This window comes from Dromiciops gliroides, chromosome 3 (genome assembly GCF_019393635.1).
Source record: "Dromiciops gliroides isolate mDroGli1 chromosome 3, mDroGli1.pri, whole genome shotgun sequence".
Lineage (NCBI taxonomy): Eukaryota > Metazoa > Chordata > Mammalia > Microbiotheria > Microbiotheriidae > Dromiciops > Dromiciops gliroides.
The window spans coordinates 197,873,545-197,894,247 of record NC_057863.1 but is presented as its reverse complement, the minus strand read 5'-3'; the positions used below and the strand labels follow the sequence as shown (position 1 = coordinate 197,894,247).

The 20,703-nt window shown below is 34.2% G+C and overlaps 1 pseudogene; it reads left to right on the top strand.

Moving 5' to 3' along the window:
* The first annotated feature begins 2,711 nt into the window (after positions 1-2,711).
* Positions 2,712-3,209, top strand: LOC122745412 (annotated as a pseudogene).
* The last annotated feature ends 17,494 nt before the right edge of the window (positions 3,210-20,703 follow it).

The window sequence follows — 20,703 nt, the reverse complement described above, 5'->3', positions numbered from 1 at the left end:
AAATGGATATTCAATGAAGTAGAGTTTTTTAAAATTATATTTTTAATTTATGAAATAAATAAATATTTCCCTAATGTAGAATAAAAATATGATTGTACATAGAACTCCAAATCTATTACATATAACTTCTAAAACTTTTATAAAACTTTTAAATATATAATAAACTTATCATGTAAGTATCTTTTTCCCCTTTATTATTCCATGCATTACCCCCAATGTACAGATAGCTACCATTAGACACAAATCTTGGGAAAAAATTAAATAAATAAACCACTGGTCAATTTGACTAAAACAAATTAGAAAAAACAACTTGCTAGTGTCAAAAAGGAAAAGGGAGAATGTATCTATGATGAAAATTAAATAAAATCAAGTATAGGCCAGGAAAATTAACAGGCTAAATTGAAATGGATGAATATTTGCAAAAAATATAAATTTCCTAGATTAAAACAGAGAAAATAGAAAATTCTAAAACCCTAACTTAGAAAAAGAAATTAAACAAGCCATAAATGAGCTCCCTAAGAAAAATCTCCAACACCAGAGGGGCTTACAAATGAATTCTAGCAAAGATTTAGGGAACAAATAATCCCAATGCTACATAAACTATTTTTAAAAATTGGTAAATGTCCTACAAAACTCCTTTTATGACACAAGTATGGTTTTTAAAATTATAATTTTATTAATTTCATTAGATATTTCCATAGTTAAATTTGTTTTCCATGTATTTAGAATTTTTCCCCAAATTGCATTGTAAAAACAAATATTAATGGTGATTTTTAAAATTTTGTGTTCCCAATTCTCTTCCACCCTCCCTCCCCACCCCATACCCATTAAGAACACAAGCAATTCAATATAAGTTATATATCTGTAGTCATGCAAAATATTCCCACATTAGTCAGGTTGTGAAAGAGTGCAAACAAAAAAACCTTTAAAAAAAGGAACTTAAAAAAATTATGCTTCATTTACATTCAGACACCATCACTTCTTTCTCTGGAGATGGACTGCATTTTTCATAAGTCCTTTAGAGTTATCCTGGATGACTGCATTGCTGAAAATAACTGTCATTCACAGCAAATCATCCTACAATATTACTGTTATTTTGTATAGAGTACATTTCACTTTGCATCAACTCATGTAAATCTTTCCAGGTTTTTCTGATAACATCCTGCTTATAATTTCTTATAGCACAAGAGTGTTCCATCATGATCTCATCACATAACTTATTCAGTCATTCCCCAATTGATGGGCATTTCCTCAATTTTGATTCAACTTTTTTTTTTTTTAAATCTCTTTTTGGATACCAACCTAGAAGTGGTATTACTAGTTCAAAGAATATACTTGGTTTTATAGCCCTTTGGCCATAGTTACAAATTGCTCTACAGAATGTTTGAATCAGTTTACAACTTTATCAAGAGTGAATTAATGTCTCATTTTCCCCATATCCCCTCAAACATTTGTCACTTTCCTCTGCTGTCCTATTAAGCAAGTCAACAGGTATGAGGTAGTACCCCAGAATTTTTTTACCTGTATCTCACCAAGCAATAGTGAGTTAGAACATTTTTTTTTCAAATGGCTATAGGTAGGTTTAATTATTTCATCTGAAAACTTCATATCTTTTGTTCATCTATTAATTATGAAATTGCTCTAACTTTTTTTTTGTGGGACAATGGGGGTTAATTGACTTGCCTAAGGTCACATAGTTAGTAAGTTTCAAGTGTCTGAGTCCGGATTTGAACTCAGGTCCTCCTGCATCCAGGGCCAGTGCTTTATCCACTGTGCCACCTAGCAGCTCCTTATTTTAACAAATTTGACAGTCTATAAGAGAACTGAAGCCTGTCAGACAAACTTGCTTCAATTTTTTTTCACAGTTACTACTGCTAACTGTATTTCCCTCCATTCTATCCCCTCCCCAAGACATTTACCCTATTTTCTATCTTCTTTCACCTTATCCTTCCTCAAAATAGTTTTGCTTCTGACTGCTCCCTCTGCCAATCTGCCCTCTCTTCTTTAACCCCTGCCCTTGTCCCCTTCCTTTTCTACTTTGCCAAAAATTACTGGGAAAACAGGAAAACAGCATGGCAGGAACTAGGTATAGACCAACAGCTCATACCATATATCAAGATAAGGTAAGAATGGGTTGCATGATTTATACTTACAGGGTGATACCATAAGCAAATTAGGAGAGCATGAAATAGTATACCTGTCAGATCTATGGAGAAGGGAAAAATTCATGAACAAATAAGATATAGAGGTCATTACAATATGTAAAATAGATCATTTTGATTATTTTTTTTTTGCAAAAGTGAAACCAATCCAAAAAAGGAAAAAATAGAAGGAAAGCAGAAAAACTGGGGGAAGGGGAGGATTTTGGTAGCTAGTGTCTCTGATAATGGCCTCATTTCTCAAAAATATAGAGAACTGAGTCCAATTTGTAAGAATAGGGGCAGCTATGTGGTGCAGTGGATAAAGCACTGGCCTTGAATTCAGGAGGACCTGAGTTCAAATCCAGCCTCAGACACTTGACACTAGCTGTGTGATCCTGGGCAAGTCACTTAATCCTTGTAGCCCCGCAAAAAAAAGCAAACAAACAAACAAACAAAACTCCAAAAAACAAATTTGTAAGAATATAAGATATCACATCCCAAATCTGGGTTCATCCAACACTGGCAGCCACCCAGCAGTGTCCAGGCCAAGACCCCACCTTCATCAATGCCATGCCTCCCAAGTTTGACCCTAACTAAATTAAAGTTGTGTTTTTAAGGGGCACTGGTGGTGAAGTTGGTGCCACATCAGATCTGCCCCCCAAAATTGGTCCTTTGGGTTTGTTTCCCAAAAAGGTTGGTGATGACATTGCCAAGGCAACTGATGACTGGAAAGGGCTAAGGATCACAGTCAAACTTACCATTCAGAACAGACAGGCCCAGATTGAGGTTGTGCCTTCTGCTTCAGCCTTGATCATCAAAGTCCTAAAGGAACCTCCTCAGGACAGAAAGAAGCAGAAAAATATTAAATACAGTGGAAATATCAGTATCGATGTGATCAACAACATTGCTTGACATATGAAGCACTAATCCTTGGCAAGAGAGCTCTCAGGAACCATTAAAGAGATCCATGGAAGAGCCCAGTCTGTGGGCTGCAACATTAATGGCAGGCATACTCGTGATGTTATTGATGACATCAATAGTGGTTCTTTCGAATGCTCAGCAAGTTAAGCTAAAAAGGAGACTATTGCAATAAATTAACATTTGACCAAAAAAAGAATATGATATCATCCTATTCATAAATGGTCAAAAGATGTGAACAGGAACTTTTTCAAAGGTATAGGAAAAATATGCACTCAATTAATATTGATTAGAGAATTGTCCATTAGAACAACAGTGACATACTGTATATTTAAGAAATTGTATCTTATCTGGTTGGCTAATGTAACAAAAATAAAAAAGGAAAATGAATGTTGGAGGGGATGTGGGAAAACTAGGACATTTATGCACTGTTGGTGGGGTTGTGAGCTGGTCCAATCATTCTGTAACAACTTGTAACTGTGCCCAAATGACTATAAAACTTTTCATACCCTTTGCACATCTAGGTCTACATGCCCAAAATATCCCCAACAATGGGAAGAAGGTTCTATGTGTACAAAAATATTTATAACACTCTTTTTGTGGTGGCTAAGAAATGGAAATTGAGGTGATGCCTATAAATTGGGGAATGGGTGAAAAAGTTGTGGTCTATGATTATGATGACATATTATTATGCTATAAGAAATTGCATGATGCTGAGTGAAGTGAGAAGAACCAAGAGAACATTGTACACAGTAACAGCAATATTTCAGGATGGTCAACTGTGATAGGTTTAACTTTTCTCAGAAATACTATGATCCAAAACAATTCCAAAAGACTCATGATGGAAAACGTGACACATGCAGAAAAAGAATTATGGTGTCTGAAAGCAGATAAAAACAAACTATATTCCTTCACTTATTATTGTTTTGTTTTTCTTTGTTGTGGTTTTTCTTTTGTTCTGATTCTTTCTCATAAATGAATACTGTGGAAATATGTTTAACAAGATTGTACATATAAAAATAATCCAATTTTCCTTTGACTGCCACATTTCACTTTGTGACAAGGAGATCACATGTGTGGATGGTAGCTATGGTGATTTCCAGAAACTTTTTCCTTTTCTTTGTGGTGATTACTTTGTATTAATTAAACTTTCTTCAGGAAATGGTGAAAAAATAAATGACAAGCAGGAATACTTCAAAAAAAACTGTAAAGGCTTACATGAACTGATGAAAAGTAAAGTGAGAAGAAGCAGGAGAAAGTTGTAAACAGTAACATCAATATTATACAATAAAGAAATATGAATGACAGCTATTCTAATTAATACAATGATCTAAGATATGGACTCATGATGAAGCATGCTATCTGCATTCAGAAAAAGAATTGTTAGTGTGTCAATACAGAATGAAACATATTTTTTCACTCTTTTTCATTCTCTTGTTTTTTTGAGTCTTGTACAAAATGACATATGCAAATGTTTGATACAATTGCACATATATAATCTATACTGGATTGCTTACTATCTCATGAAGGGAGAAATGAAGTGGAGGGAGGAACAGATAGAATTTGGAAATCAAAACTTAAAAAATAATGCTAAGGAACTGTTTTAGCATTTAACTTGAGAAAAACAAATTATTTTTAAAAAGAAAAAAGGAAGTGCTGGAAATTAAAGATAACAGAAAGTTCAACTGCTATACTGCAACTCATAAAATATAAAACCAAACTAGAAGAAGGCATTCACTATGATGACTGGATCCCCTATGGAAGATCTCTGGGAAAATATGAACTAGAATCTGACAGTATAAGACACTATCACCCATTTTTGATGAAATCATAATAAAGTATTGATTAAAGTAGGCATTTCTAGGACTCCATTGCCAAAGACTAAGTAGTGCTACTTCCTGATTTATATTTAGTCAACTTCATTGATCCCTGAAGATCAGATTATTTTTATGTCTAGGTATGTTAAACTAATAGCATAATTTAACTAATAAACTAATTTAACTATGGCTTACATTTGTGGATACAGATAGTGTTTCCATTCCAATTGTAACAATTTGAATGATGCCACCTGCTGGAGACTTACTATAGGAAAGCTCCAACATGAGGAGAAGGTCTCTGAGGGCAAGACCATGCGTCTTTTCTTTGGCATCAGGAAGTGACATTGACTGGTGGGTGGAAGAAGGGGGAGGCTGGCTCTCTGACTCACTCTCTTTCGTGTGGACTCTGGCAGAGAGTGGAGCTAGGAATGCTCTCTCCCTTTAATAGATAGATGAATCTAGGCCTTTCTCTCTCTCTTTACCAAATTCTTATTCTCCTTAATAAATGCTTAAAAGTCTAACTCTTGCTAAATCTTATAATTTATTGGTGACCACTCATTAGATATTTTAGACAGTATAGCTAGAATTTTAGCCCTTACGCAATAATCAGATGGAGTGCATAAGATAAATGTTATTTCTATTTTACCCTGATGGAGTATGAGACTTAATGTGTTTAAATGACTTCTTCATGATCCCATGGATAGTAAGTTGTCATTTCAGGAACAGAACCCTAATATTCTAAGTTCAATATCCTTTCCCCTACATCATTCTGACTTGAAGGTTTTATCACATATATGATACATGCGTATATGTATACATACATATATGTATATGTATATACATATATATGTATATAAATATATACATATACATGTATATATGTATATGTATATATGTATGTATGTATGTATATATATGTATATATATACACAATATATATACACATACACACACATTATATACACACACAATGTGTGTATGTATATAATATATATGCATATTTTAAGCTAGAGATGACAATGAAAAAAATAAATTTAATGGGTGAATTCCCAAATATTACTTTGACAACATACTATTTCATTTTTGATTTTCTCTGTTACAGCTCTAAATTTCTAGACTTTTCTCCAAGAGACTAATTGTGACTTTCTCAGAATCTTTGAGTACAGCAATTTAAAAACACTAAGCAAAAGTGAGATCAGAGTACTGTTAGACTCTGCAAAAAAATTGAAAATATATCATATCTATTTCTAGAAGTCTATGATTCTTCTATAAAATGACAAAAATAACAACAAACTAATCCATGAGGTCTTTCTGCTATCTCAATCTACCATTTTCTAACAGCACAACACACAGTGAAAATTCACTTAATATCAGCCTTCAATAAACAGTGCCTACAGGATATATTTTTTTATCCCTTAGACATAAAGTTTTAAATAATTTCTGTCAGTCTGGACTGGTGAACACATCTCTGAATGAGAAACAGGTTCTGCATGAAATTTGCACCAGCTTTTAATGTGGATGCCTCATATCCCTAGAGTATTTTCTCTGAGTTAATGATGCACATTGGAATGTAGCACTGTATATCTCAGTATGAATAATCGAGCAAAATACTTTGAATAGTTTTCAAGGTGTAGAAATTACAAAGAAGCAAAGGATAAAAATAATGCTACATTGTAATAGTCACACCAGGGGGAAAATGACTCTGAGGAACAAAGACAACCATTATAAGTTGCTACTTAAAATGCCAGGAAACAAAACAATACAAAACAAAGGGTTCATTAATTTCTGATAAACATACACACACACAAATAAAAAATAATTCAAATGAAAACTAATTATTAATTCTATTTCAAACAGAATTTACTAATGAAACTAGTTATTGTTATTGTTTTGTTTTGTTTTTTGGCATTTCTGTCCTGTCCAACTCTTCATTAGTCCATTTGAGGTTTTCTTGGCAAAGATCCTGAATGGATTGTCATTCATTTCCTTCTTCAGCTCATTTTACAAATGAGGAAACAGAAACAAATATCGTTAAAAGTTACTAAATTCTATTTAGTTAAATAGTTAAAGTTAATAATAATAATAAAGTCTATTTCAACCAAATTCACAAATAAAACAGATGGCAATGATGATGATGATGATGCTGATGATGATGAAGAAACCATTTGTAATGAAGGACCTACATTGAGCCAATTTCCTGTATCTTGCTGATAATATACCATTTCTGGCCCCCATGCCTTTGAACAACCTTTAATTTGTGTTTTAATTCTTCTTTCCTCACCTTTACCCTTTCTTTGAAATCTTAGTGACATTCAAAGACAAATTTAAGTACTGTTTCCTAACAAAAACTTTCCCAATCCTTTTCCCACACTTTACACAAACTGTCACATGTGTAGAAACACACACATACACACACACACACACAGACAAACACACAAGAAACTACTCTGTATATATCTAAATAGAATTCATTAAGGATCTATAATTAAGAAATCAAAAGTAAAGTGTTTATTCACTGATATAAAATTCAAAGACCACTATGGTAAAATCTTATAATAGGACTTCATGCAATTTGTTTTAACCATTTTTCCTTCTTGTAACATGTCATAGACATTAAATACAGGATACATTAGTGTGTGTGTATTATATTGCCTAGAATATATACACACATGAAACCATTTATATTAGTTATACATAGATTCACATATATGATACATGCATATATGTATAAGTACTCATACAATCCACATGTATGTTCATATGTTGTGTATGTGTTTCTATATGATATTGTATACACATAAGTATATGGAGGAGAGAGAGAGAGAGAGAAATGTAGGAATCTTGGAATCTCTGTTACATAATTCTGTTAGTATATTAAGAAAGGTTAATACATTAGGTCAACTATGTGTCTTCAGAAAGCCATGCAAGTGAGAGACAGCTAGGGGGTAAAGTGGATAAGGCACCAGCCTTGGATTCAGGAGGACCTTAGTTCAAATCTAGCCTCAGACACTTGACATTTATTATCTGTGTGACCTTGGCCAAGTCACTTAATCACTGCCCCACGAAAGAAAGAAAGAAAGAAAGAAAGAAAGAAAGAAAGAAAGAAAGAAAGAAAGGAAGGAAGGCAGGCAGGAAAGAAGGAAGGAAGGAAGGAAGGAAGGAAGGAAGGAAGGAAGGAAGGAAGGAAGGAAGGAAGGAAGGAAAGAAGGAAGGAAGGAAGGAAGGAAGGAAGGAAGGAAGGAAGGAAGGAAGGAAGGAAGGAAGGAAGGAAGGAAGGAAGAAAAATAGAAAGAAAGAAAGAAAGAAAGAAAGAAAGAAAGAAAGAAAGAAAGAAAGAAAGAAAGAAAGAAAGAAAGAAAGAAAGAAAGAAGGAAAGCTATGAGACAATGATGTTTGGGACAGGCATGTTTCAGTGGAGAAGAGTACTTGGACTGAAAACTGAATATCCTTTGACAAGTGTTATAATTAATTCTTCTTCCAGATGAACAATAAATGATAAGAACTGCTTATAAGAGTTATGATTTGTTATCAAGTTTATGGATTCACTGCTACTCAGACCACTTCACCTGAAGCACTAGAAAAATACATTTCACTAGCATTGCCTTTTATGTGGCAGTATTCTTTATGAGTATTCACAATTTAGAAGTAAAGAGTTAACATTTCCCTTAACAATATAAAGTTAAACACATTATTTCCAAATGTATAGGGCTCTTTTTACCACAGAGGAATCATACACAGAACATATTCCCTTTCTCCTAAAATGAAATGTCAATACAAGCACAAGTAAAGGAAAGTTGAAATTTTAGAAATTACCTGAATAATTTCATCAATGTAGACAGGCTGGATAATAAAAGCACAAGGAACTCCCTTTCCAAAGAAAATGGAGTATGTTTTTCCCTGAATTTTCCTGACTACTTTCTTTAACATGCTACTTATTTTTTCTGCACAGAAAGTCTATAAGTCTATGATACTGCACAGGATTTTAACCTTTATAGAAACTGACTTTATTATTATTACTTTTTTTTTAGTGAGGCAATTGGGGTTAAGTGACTTGCCCAGGATCACACAGCTAGTAAGTGTTAAGTGTCTGAGGCTGGATTTGAATTCAGGTACTCTTGACTCCAGGGCCAGAGCTCTATCCATGGTGCCACCTAGCTGCCCCTAGAAACTGACTTTAAAGAAAAAAATAGGAGGCAGAGCCAAGATGGCAGAGAGAAGCGAGGAAGTTGCCTGAGGTCTCCCACATTTACCTCAGAAATAACATTAAATCAAGCCGCTATATGGATTCAGAAACTACAGAATGTACAGAAAGATAGAGACACAATCTTCCAACTTGAGATAATATAGAAGACTTGAAGAAAAGTTGGTCTCATAGGAAAAACGGGAGCAAAGGGCTATACAGCACAGCACAGCACAGTACAAAGGGGGTGTGGACAAGTCAGCAGGATACTCTTGTCCATAGCAGAGCAAATGAATCCCCTTGATACTGGCTCAGCAAGCTGGTATCTCAGTGGGACAGTTGTGAAATCTGCCAGCTGAGAGGGCAGGCTTCCAGCTGGAGGGCCACCCAGAAGACAGGTATGACTAAGCAAAGACATCCTAGCACCAGGAGCAAGCCCAGGGCAGTGAGGAATCCACAATCTATAGAGGCCTCAGAGTAGAAAGCCATTGACATAGCACCTGTCCTCCAGCATAAGAAGCTTGAAAATGTGACACTTGTGCCCCAGGACCGGACCTTAACTTAAAAAAGAAATAAGCCACAATATGACTAAGAAACATAAAAAGACTCTTACAATTGAGAGCTTCTGTGTCTACAGGGAAGAGCAAAACACAAACTCAGATGAGGGCAATACTCTCAAATTGCATACGTGTGAAGCCTCAAGAGGGAAGATGAATTGGTCTCAAGACCAAAAAGCCTTCTTAGAAGACCTCAAAAAGGATTTTAAAAATCAATTGAAAGAGGTAGAAGAAAAAAATGGTCAGATAAATGAAAGCTGTACAAGAAAATTTTGAAAAAAGAATCAGCAACTTGGAAAAGGAAGCACAAATATTGGCTGAAGAAAACAATTCCTTAAATTCATTTGGTCAAATGTAAAAGGAGGGGCAAAAGCTTACTGAAGAAAGCATGCCTTAAAAATTCGAATTAGGCAGACGCAAGCTAATACCCCATGAAACACCAGGAATCAAACAGAATCAAAAGAATGAAAAAAATAGAAGAAAATGTGAAACAACTCCTGGGAAAGACAACTGACCTGGAAAATAGATCCAGGAGAGGTAATTTGAGAATTGTTAGACTACCTGAAAGCCATGATCAGAAAAAGAGTATAGAAACCATATTCCAGGAAATTATCAAGGAGAACTGCCCTGGTATTTTAGAATCTGAGGATAAAATTGTCATTGAAAAGAATCTACTGATCACCTCCTGAAAGAGACCCCGAAAGGAAAACACCAAGGAATATTGTAGCCAAATTCCAGAATTATCAGGTGGAGAAAATACAACAAGCAGAAAAAAAGAAACAATTTAAATATCATGGAACCACAGCCAGTATTACAAAGGACCTTGAACTTCAACATTAAAGGATTGGGAGGCTTGGAATATGATATTGTGTAAGGCAAGGGAGATTGGATAGAAACCAAGAATCAACTACCCAGCAAAATTGAACATTCTGTTTCAGGGGATATGATGGACATTCAATGAAATAGGTGACTTTCAAGGTTTCCTGATTAAAAGACCAGAACTGAATATAAAATTTGATCTTAACATATAAGACTCAAATAGAAGTATAAAGTCTTTTTTTAAGTGATCAAAGAGATGTATAAAAATGGGGGAAAAGTTATTAATTAAGGTTACACTGTTTACATCCCTAAATGGAAAGATAATACTTATAACTCTTGAGAACTGTATCTCTATTTGGGCAGACAGAAGGAGTATACATAGAGGGTATAAATATAAATTGTCTTTAATGTGATGATATAAAGAAAATTGAGCATTGAAAAAAGGAGTATATGGGGAGAAGAGAAAAGGGGAGGTAGAATGGTATTAATTATATCACATGAAGAGGCACAAAAAACATTACAATAGAGGGAAAGAAGGGAGGGGTGAGCATTGTTTCAATGTTACTCTCATCAGATTTGCTTCAAAGAGGGAAAACATATGCTCATTTGGATAAAGAAATCTAGCTTGTTATTTAGGGAAGCAAGAATATAAGAGGAAAGGGGGACAATGAAGGTAGAGCAGAAGAGGGAGAGAAAAGAGTAAAGAAAAGGGAGGGGGTTGATAAAAGGGAGGGGTAAGATTAGATGAGGCAGGGGTAAGAAGCAAAATCCTGGTGAGTATGCATAGAGTGAAAGACGAGGTAAAAAGCACAAAGGGGGCAAATAGGATGGAGGGAAATAGACAGTAATAACAACTGTGAATGTGAATGGGATGAACTCTGCCTTAAAACTGAAGCAAATAACAGAGTGGATTAAAAATCAGAATCCTACAATATGTTGTTTACAAGAAACACATATGAAGCAGGGAGATAAACACAGAATAAAGGAAAAAGCTTGGAGCAGAATATATTATGGTTCAGCTGAAGTAAAAAAAAAAAGCAGGAGTAGCAATCCTTATCTAAGACAAAGTGAAAGCAAAAATAGATCTAATAAAAAGAGATAAGAAAGGAAACTATATCTTGCTAAAAGTTACCATAGAAAATGAATTAATATCAACATTAAACATATGCATCAAGTGGTATTGCTTCCAAATTCTTAGAGAAGTTAAATGATTTACAAAAGGAAATAGACGGGACAGCTAGGTGGCACAGTGGATAAAGCACTGGCCCTGGATTCAGGAATAACTGAGTTTAAATCCGGCCTCAGACACTTGACACTTACTAGCTATGTGACCCTGGGCAAGTCACTTAACCCCCATTGCCCAGCCAAAAAACAAACAAACAAACAAACAAAAGGAAAAGGAAATAGACAGCAAAACTATACTAGTGGGGATCTTAACCTTCCCCTCTCAGAACTAGATAAATCTAACTAAAATAAATAAGATAGAAGTTAAAGAGGTGAATAAAATTTTTAAAAAGTTAGATATGACCGATGTCTGGAGAAAATTGAATTGCAGAGAAGGGAATATACTTTTTATGAGCAGTACATACATAATAATTGACCATGTATTAGGGCACAAAAACTTCACAGTCAAATGTAGAAAGGCAGAAATCATAAATGCATCCTTCTTAGATCATGATGCAAAAAAAAAAAATTACATTTAATAAAAAGCCCTGGAAAGATAGACTGAAAATTAATTAGAAACTAAATAATCTCATCCTAAAGATTGAGTGAGTCAAAAAAAAATCATAGAAACAATCAATAACTTAATCCAAGAGAATGACAATAATGAGACAACACACCAAACTTATGGGATATAGCCAAAGCAGTTCTTAGGGGAAATTTTACATCTCTAAATGCTTACATGAAAAAATAGAGAAAGAGGAGATCAGTGAATTGGACATACAACTAAAAAAACTAGAAAAAATACAAATTAAAAATACCCAATTAAATATTAAATTAGAAATCCTGAACATCAAAGTAGAGATTGATATTATTTAAATTTTTGCATCAATATTCTTTAGGGAAATTGGTCTACAATCTATTCTGTTTTGGCTCTTCTTGGTTTGGGAATGAATACCATATTTGTCTCACAAAAGGAATTGTTAGGACTCCTTCAGCTTCTTTCCACATCATTTATATAGAATTGAGTTTAATTGCTCTTTAAATATTTGATAGAATCTACTCATGAATCCATCTGTTCCTGGGGATTTTTTCTTAAGAAGTTCATTGATAGCTTGTCAATTTCTCTTTCTAAAACTGTACTAAGGGTGGGAGCCAAGATGGTAGAGAGAAGTCAGGCAGTTGCCTGAGCTCTCCCAAGTTTCTCTCAAAAACATCAAGTCTCCAAATAGATTCTGGAACTGCAGAACCTCCAAAAAACAAAGAGACACAATCATCTAACTTGAGATCATTTAGAAGATTTCAGGAAAGCTCTTTCTCACTTGGGCCAAAGGAAAGTTCAGCTCAGCACAGCATGGAGCAGGTCTAGGCAAGTCAACAGGAGGGTCCTCCCTATAGCACAACTCAGTAACTGAGGCTCCTTTGTCCTGGCTCAGCAGTCTGGTGGTACAGCAGGCCATTTGTGAGACCTGTCAGCCTCAGCTGAGAGGGCAAAATGCCAGCTAGAGAACCACAAGCACTACTTGGCCAAGCCATACAAGCACAGGCAGAAAGCCCAGGGTGGTGAGGAATTCAAAAGCCACAGAGGCCTCAGAGCAGAAAGTCAGTTACCAAGCCCCTATCCCCCACCACAAAAAGCTTGCACCAGTGGTCCCTGTGCCCCAGGAGCAGACGTAAACTTTATTAATTTAAAAATATATGATTATGAAACATAAAAGTATCCTTACCATTGACAGCTTCTATGGTGACAGGGAAGACCAAAACAGGACAATACTGTCATAATGCCTACATGTGAAGCCTCAAGGGAGAAGATGAATTGGTCTCAAGACCAAAATGCCTTCTTGGAAGCACTCAAAAAGGCTTTTAAAAATAAAATGAGTAGATAAAGCACCGGACCAGAATTCAGGAGTACCTGAGTTCAAATCTGGACTCAGATACTTGACACTGGCTGTGTGAACTTGGGCAAGTCATTTAACCCTCACTGCCTCAGAAAAAATTAAATGAGAGAGGTAGAATAAAAAAAAATTAAAAGGAAATAAGAGAAATGGGAGTCATACATGAAAATTATGAGAAAAGAGTCAACAGCTAGAAAAAGAAGTACAAAATTAGACTGAAGAAAAAATTCCTTAAAAAATACAATTGAATAAATGGAGAGAAAAATTGGCCAAATGGAAAAGGAAGTGCAAAAGCTTACTGAAGAAAACAATGCCTTAAAATTAGAATTCAGCAGATGGAAGTTAATGGCTCTATGAGACATCAAGAATCCATGAAGCAGAATAAAAAGATTGAAATAATAGAAGAAAATGTGAAATACCTCATTGGAAAGACTACTGACCTGGAAAATAGATCCACAAGAGGTAATTTGAGAATTGTTGAACTACATGAAAGCCGTGATCAGAAAAAAAGTCTAGACACCATATTCCAGGCAATTATCAAGGAGAACTGCCCTGAAATTGTAGAATCAGAGGATAAAATTGTCATTGAAAGAATCTACTGATCACCTCCTGAAAGAGACCCCGAAAGGAAAACTCCAAGGAATATTGTAGCCAAATTCCAGAATTATCAGGTGGAGAAAATACAACAAGCAGAAAAAAAAAACAATTTAAATATCATGGAGCCACAGTCAGTATTACACAGGACCTGGCAGCTTCAACATTAAAGGATTGGGAGGCTTGGAATATGATATTGTGTAAGGCAAAGGAGATTGAATAGAAACCAAGAATCAACTACACAGCAAAATCGATCATTATCTTTCAGGGGAAATGATGAACATTCAGTGAATTAGGGGACTTATAATGTTTCCTGATGAAAATACCAGAACTGAACAGAAAATTTGATCTTCAAATACAAGACTAAAGATAAATTTAAAAAGGTAAACAGGGGGAAAAAGTTATTCAATAAAGTTAAACTGTTTACATCCTGATGAAAGAAGATAATATTTTTAACTCTTGAAATCTGTATCTCTAATAGGGTATAGTTGATAAACAGACTTTGACATGATGATATAAAGAAACTTAAGGGGCAGAATAAGAGGATAATGGGGGAGGAAAGGGAAGTGGAAGGAGAATGGGGTTAATCACATCATAGGAAGAGGCACAAAAAACTATTATAATAGAGGGAAAGAAGGGAGGGGTGAGCATTGTTTCCATCTTACTCTCATCAGATTTGGTCTAAAGAGGGAATAACATATATACCCATTTGGATAAAGAAACTTAATTAAACCTTTAAGGAAGTAAAATGGTAAGGGGAAAAAGGTGGCACTGATTCAAGGGAGAGCAGAAGCAGGGGAGGAAAGGGGCAAGAGAAGGAAGGGTGGCAGATAAAATGGAGGTGAGATTGTGGGAGGCAGTGGTAAGAACCAAAATTCTGGTGAGCAGGAATAGGGTGAAAGAAGACAAAAAGAATACAAAGGAGAAAAGAGGATGGCATGAAATAAACAGTAATCATAACTATGAATGTGAATGGGATGAACTCTGCTTAAAACAGAAGTGAGTAGTAGAGTGGATTAAGAAACAAAATCCTACAATATGTTATTTACAAGTAAAACATTTAAGACAGAGAGATACACACAGAATAAAGGTAAGAGTTTGGAGCAGAATATATTAGGCTTCAGCTGAAGTAAAAAAAAAAAAAGCAGGGGTAGCAATCCTTATCACAGACAAAGAAAACAAAAATAGATCTAATTAAAAGAGATAAGGAAGGAAACTACATCTTGAAAAAAGGTACCATAGAAAATGAAGTAATATCAATACTAAACATATATTCACCAAGTGGTGTAGCATCCAAATTCTTAGAGGAGAAGTTAAATGAGTTACAAAAGAGAGCAAAACTATACAATTGGGGGATATTTTTTGGGGGGGGCAGGGCAATAAGGGCTAAGTGACTTACCCAGAGTCACACAGCTAGTAAGTGTCAAGTGTCTGGGGTTAGATTTGAACTCAGGTCCTCCTGAATCCAGGGCTGATGCTTTATCCACTGTACCACCTATCTGCCCCCTGGTGGGGGCTCTTAACCTTCTCCTCTCAGAACTTAATAAATCTTAACACAAAATAAATAAGAAGTTAAATAGGTGAATAGAATTTTAGAAAAGTTAAATATGATAGGTGTTTGGAGAAAATTGAATGGGGATGGAAAGGGATATATACCTTTTGTTGGGGAGGGGAGCAATGAGGTTAAGTTACTTGCCCAGGGTCACACAGCTAGTAAGTGTCTATGTGTGAGGCCGGCTTTGAACTTGGGTCCTCCTGAATCCAGGGTCGGTGCTTTATCCACTGTGCCACCTAGATGCCCCCCAGAATATACCTTTTCATTTTCAGGATTTCTAATTTGGGTTTAGGTGGGGATTTTAAATTTTAATTTTCTAGGCTTTTTAGTTGCATGCTACTTCTTTTTCTCTATTTTATTAGTGTAAGCAGTTAGGGATACAAATTTTCTCCTGAGTATCACTTTGGCTGAATCCCATAAATTTTTATATGTTTTCTCATTATTATTATTATTTTGCTTAATGAAATCATTGATTGTTTCTATTATTTGTTCTTTGAACAACTTTTTTTAACGATATGATTATTTCATTTCCAATTAATTTTAATCTCTATTCCAATTATCATTATTGAATATATTTTATTGTACTATGATCTGAAAAGGATGCATGTACTATTTCTGCTTTTATGCTTCTGATTCAGATTTTTACACCATAATATATGGTCATTTTTTGTGTATGTCAAATGTATTGCTGAGAAGAAGGTATATTCCTTTCCATTCCCATTTAATTTTCTCCAGAGATTTATTGTATCTAAGTTTTCTCAGAATTTTATTCACTTCCTTAACTTCTTTCTTGTTTATTTTTTGGTTAGATTTATCCATTTCTGAGAGGGGAAGGTTAAGGTTCCCCATTATTACAGTTTTACTATCTATTTCTTCCAGTAACCTATTCAACTTCTCCTTCAAAAATTTAGATACCATAGCATTTGGTACCTACATGTTAATTATGGATATTCATTTTCTGTGGTACCTGTCACCAAGATATGTTTCTTTCTTTATCTCTTTTAATTAGATAAATTTTTCTTTTGCTTGATCTGAAATCATGATTGCTACCTGCACTTTCTTTGCTTAAGCTTAACAATAATAGATTCTGTTTCAGCCTCTTACATTTACCCTGCATGTATCTCTCTGCTTCAAATGTGTTTCTTGTAAACAACATATTGTAGGATTTGGGTTTTTATTCCATTCTGCTATCTGCTGTAGTGCAGTTATTCTTATTCTAAGCAAAGAGGAAAAAAGAAAAAAGTTTCAGTGAATCATTAAAAAATAAAGCGAAGAGAGTAGAAGGAACCTAAGAAGAAGACATATAAAAAGGAACATGGTATTGGAAACATTATATTAAATTTGAGTTATTATAAAACAAAACAAACTAAATTCAATTGGGGAAGTAATAGGAACTGGACAAAACATAAATTCACAGGTTCATATAGAATAAACCCTTTTTGTTTTTATTTTTATATTCCAACATCCTTGCTTATTAATTTTATAAATTCATAATCTTTTTATTAAATGAGTAATTGACAGAATTAAAAATGGGTTAGAGTTCTAAGATAATTAATTAGTGACCCTTGACAAATTATTTATGTGCATGAGCCTCAGTTTTTTGATCTCTTAAATAAGGATAATATTACTTACTTCATAGGGTTATTGTGATAAAATTTTTTTTTAAGCTCAAAATGCTCTATGGATAGAATATATTATTTTATATAGGATATGATTTATGGCCCAATTATTCATATTTGCATTGGTCCAAATCAATACCTTTATGATTCCCATGTTCCTTGTTAATGACACAGAACTTCCACATAGCTAGGAATTTGCCCTTCCCTCCCATTTTCAAAATCAGCATCCAATATACAATTTCCCTTTATTTTTATCACTGTTAGTTATCACTCTAGAGAAATTATTTTCAATTTGGTTTTATCCTAAGCAAGTACCATCATCTCATGACTTTGTCTATTAGCCAAATCAAGTAATAGATTAACAGAAGTTTTCACTTTCTAGTGGATTTTGGAGAGCATAATACAATGAAATATTAATGAAGGGCAGAGGAGACTACAAACACTATCATTTTTCTCACTGATTTTTTGTTTACAGTAAAGGCTTCAGTGTAGATATATATATTTTTAATTTTAAACATTACAATAGTAATATATTCTAGTTTTTTAAAAGGTAGAATTGTTTTAAGAAGATCATGTAGTGGCACAGCCATTGCTATTGACCTTTTTGGCTAGCAGTTCTGTTTTATTAATAAATTGAAGCTGATTAGCTTGGCAGCAGCAAATAGTAGAGACTTTTCAGAATGATCCTATTGCCACATGTGTAGAAATGATCTAGAATAGTTTATAAATTTGTTTTAAAGTTTGAATTGATATAGAAACACTAGTATTCGTTTTTTTTAAATGGTAAGTGTTAAGTTTATCACTTAGCTGTCTTTAATTTTTAAATTGCACATCTAGTTATAACTTCCTTATGCAGCCCATAAGTTTGGTATCAATATGCATGATAAACTTTAAGCATATAATTGATTTTGAAGTGTCAAAAAAGAGATTTTTTTAAGTGAAATATCATTTACTTTCACATTTAAAAAGATATATTTTAAACTATGGTAATTTTTCTGCAAAAAGAAATCTGAATAATGTAGGTCAAATGTTTTGCACAGCTTAAGTAAAACACATTTTAGGTCAACAATTAAAAAAATTACTTAGAATTCAACTCATGCAATTTCACTGGAAGTTTGTGGATAATATATACATAGATACTGAAATAATTAAATGCTAAAGCTGACAGAAAAAAACATTTAATTAGTTTAACTACATGTATATTAAGACTTCTAGAACTTGAACCCTTTTTTTTGAAATACAAACATTCTGAATACCAATGTAATAGACCTTGTAATGATGGATAAAGAAGATAATACTTTTGGCATAGTGGAAGATTTGTTACCTATTCATATGTCTTTTAAAATTTCTTTTGTCTCCTTTTCTGAAAATTATCCACCTTAAGTCATTATTATCTGACATTTAAAATAAATAATTAAATTAAAAGTACATACTATATCCCAAGCACTTTGCTAATCTGTGGGGATACAAATAAAAGCATGCAAGCCTGTTCTTGCCTTCAAGTAATTACATTTTAATGGGGGCAGATAATTCATATAGGAAAACTACAAATTTATTTGAGGGTTAAAATAAAACTGCATGATTTGAAAATGGCTCTGAAGTTATATGAAAGTCTGGTTACAGTTAAGATTAGGTCAAAGGGCACCTATCAGAGAACAGAATCTTAGATTTAATACCCAGGATCCTTTGGGAGAATGAAAAGAGAAATGAGAATAGCCTAAATTCAGGTCATATAGCTTGAAAATAAGCATCATTATCTAATTTATAAAATTAGAAGGCTGTTGCTATGTTTACTATAATTGTATGTGTGCATATTTCTTATATGATGTAGTTTCTAAAGTCTCAAGGGAATGACTCCAATGATTATAACCTATGAGCTCAGTTATTCTCTGTCGGCCTCATGCAAAACTTTATGGTTTCTTCTTCATTTTATTAGCTTAGGAAACTGGTGACATTAGAATTTTTTTTTAAAAATCATTTGAAAAAAGTATAAGTTAAGTCTACAAGGCAGTCTGAAGTACCTGGAAGGGGAAACAAAGCAAAAAATTAGAGTAACTGGTAATTTGGTAGTGGTTAATATGTCTAAGTAATATCACATAATAGTATCACTATATAATCCAGTGAAATCCAATTTAGGTCTTTTCACCCTTAGGCACAGAGCCTCTTGTACTAACTAGTTAGTCAATGAGTAAGCATTTATTAAGTACCAACTATGTGTCAGGGACTGTGCTAAGTATTGGAAATACCAAAAGAGGCCATAGAAAGTCTTTGCCCTCAAGGAGCTCACAATCTATTGAGGAGACAAAAAGCAAACAAATATATAGAAAGAAGCTCAGAAGTTATTTATAGTATCAATGGGACATAATTCAAAGAGGGAACACAATAGATTTAAGTGGTGTTGGTAAATTCTTTCTTTAGGAGATAAAAGGAGGCAATGAAGAGGAGGGAAAGCATAGCGGCCAGACAGAATAAAGGGCTAGAACTGACATAATCAGACCTACACTTTCAGAAAATCACTTTGGTGATTGAAATGAAGAATGAGTTAAGTAGGGAAAGATTCAGGTCAGACAGATACACCAGCAGGGTAATGCAGTAGTAAAAGAATGAGGAGATGACAGCGTTTCCCAGAATGGTGGCGTAATAATAGTAGGGAAGACATATATTTGAAAGCTGTTGCAAAGGAGAAATCAACACACCTTGGTAACAGATTGAATATATGGGAATGTGGGGACAGTGATAGTGTCCAAGATGACATCTATGTTGTGAGCCTGAGTGTCTAAGATTAAGGTGTTATCCTCAGTAATTAATAAGGAAATTAGGACAGGAGGAGGTTTCAGGTACAAGATAACAAATATAGGTTTGGACATATTGAACTTAAGATTTCTATTGGACACCCATTTTGAGAATGGAATCATCTTTGTAGAAGTTTTTGTACATGTTGTTGGTTGTTGTTGTTTTGTTTGCAGAGTGGTCTCCACAAGTAAGCCAGGTTTAGATATAGCAATTTTTAGGGCACTTTTTCTTGCCCCTTCCTTACACAAGGAGATTAGCAGTATGGTTGTTAAAAGGCTGCCCAAGCACCCAGGGGACTCCCAAATCCCACATTTCCCAGTGTATCCACATCTGCTGCTTCATTTCTTGTCTGTGGCCACAGAACTTTGAGATAGGTAAAAATGGTAAAATTGTATGAGTTATATCTGTTGATTAACATATAAATTGCATTTAAGTGAAGCAGAGTTATGTGAATTTGTTGCTCTTACTCTCTCTTCCAGAATCACCAAAGTTCAGTGACAAGACAAAGTTTAGATTACAGGCAATGGCTAGGGATTCAGTGGATGACCTGGGGTAGACACCCCTCTAACTCACTGTAAGGGATTAATTGTAATTTGGGGTTTTCATAACCCTATCTTTGCTTTTCTATGGTCAGACTGAAAAAATGTAAGCTTA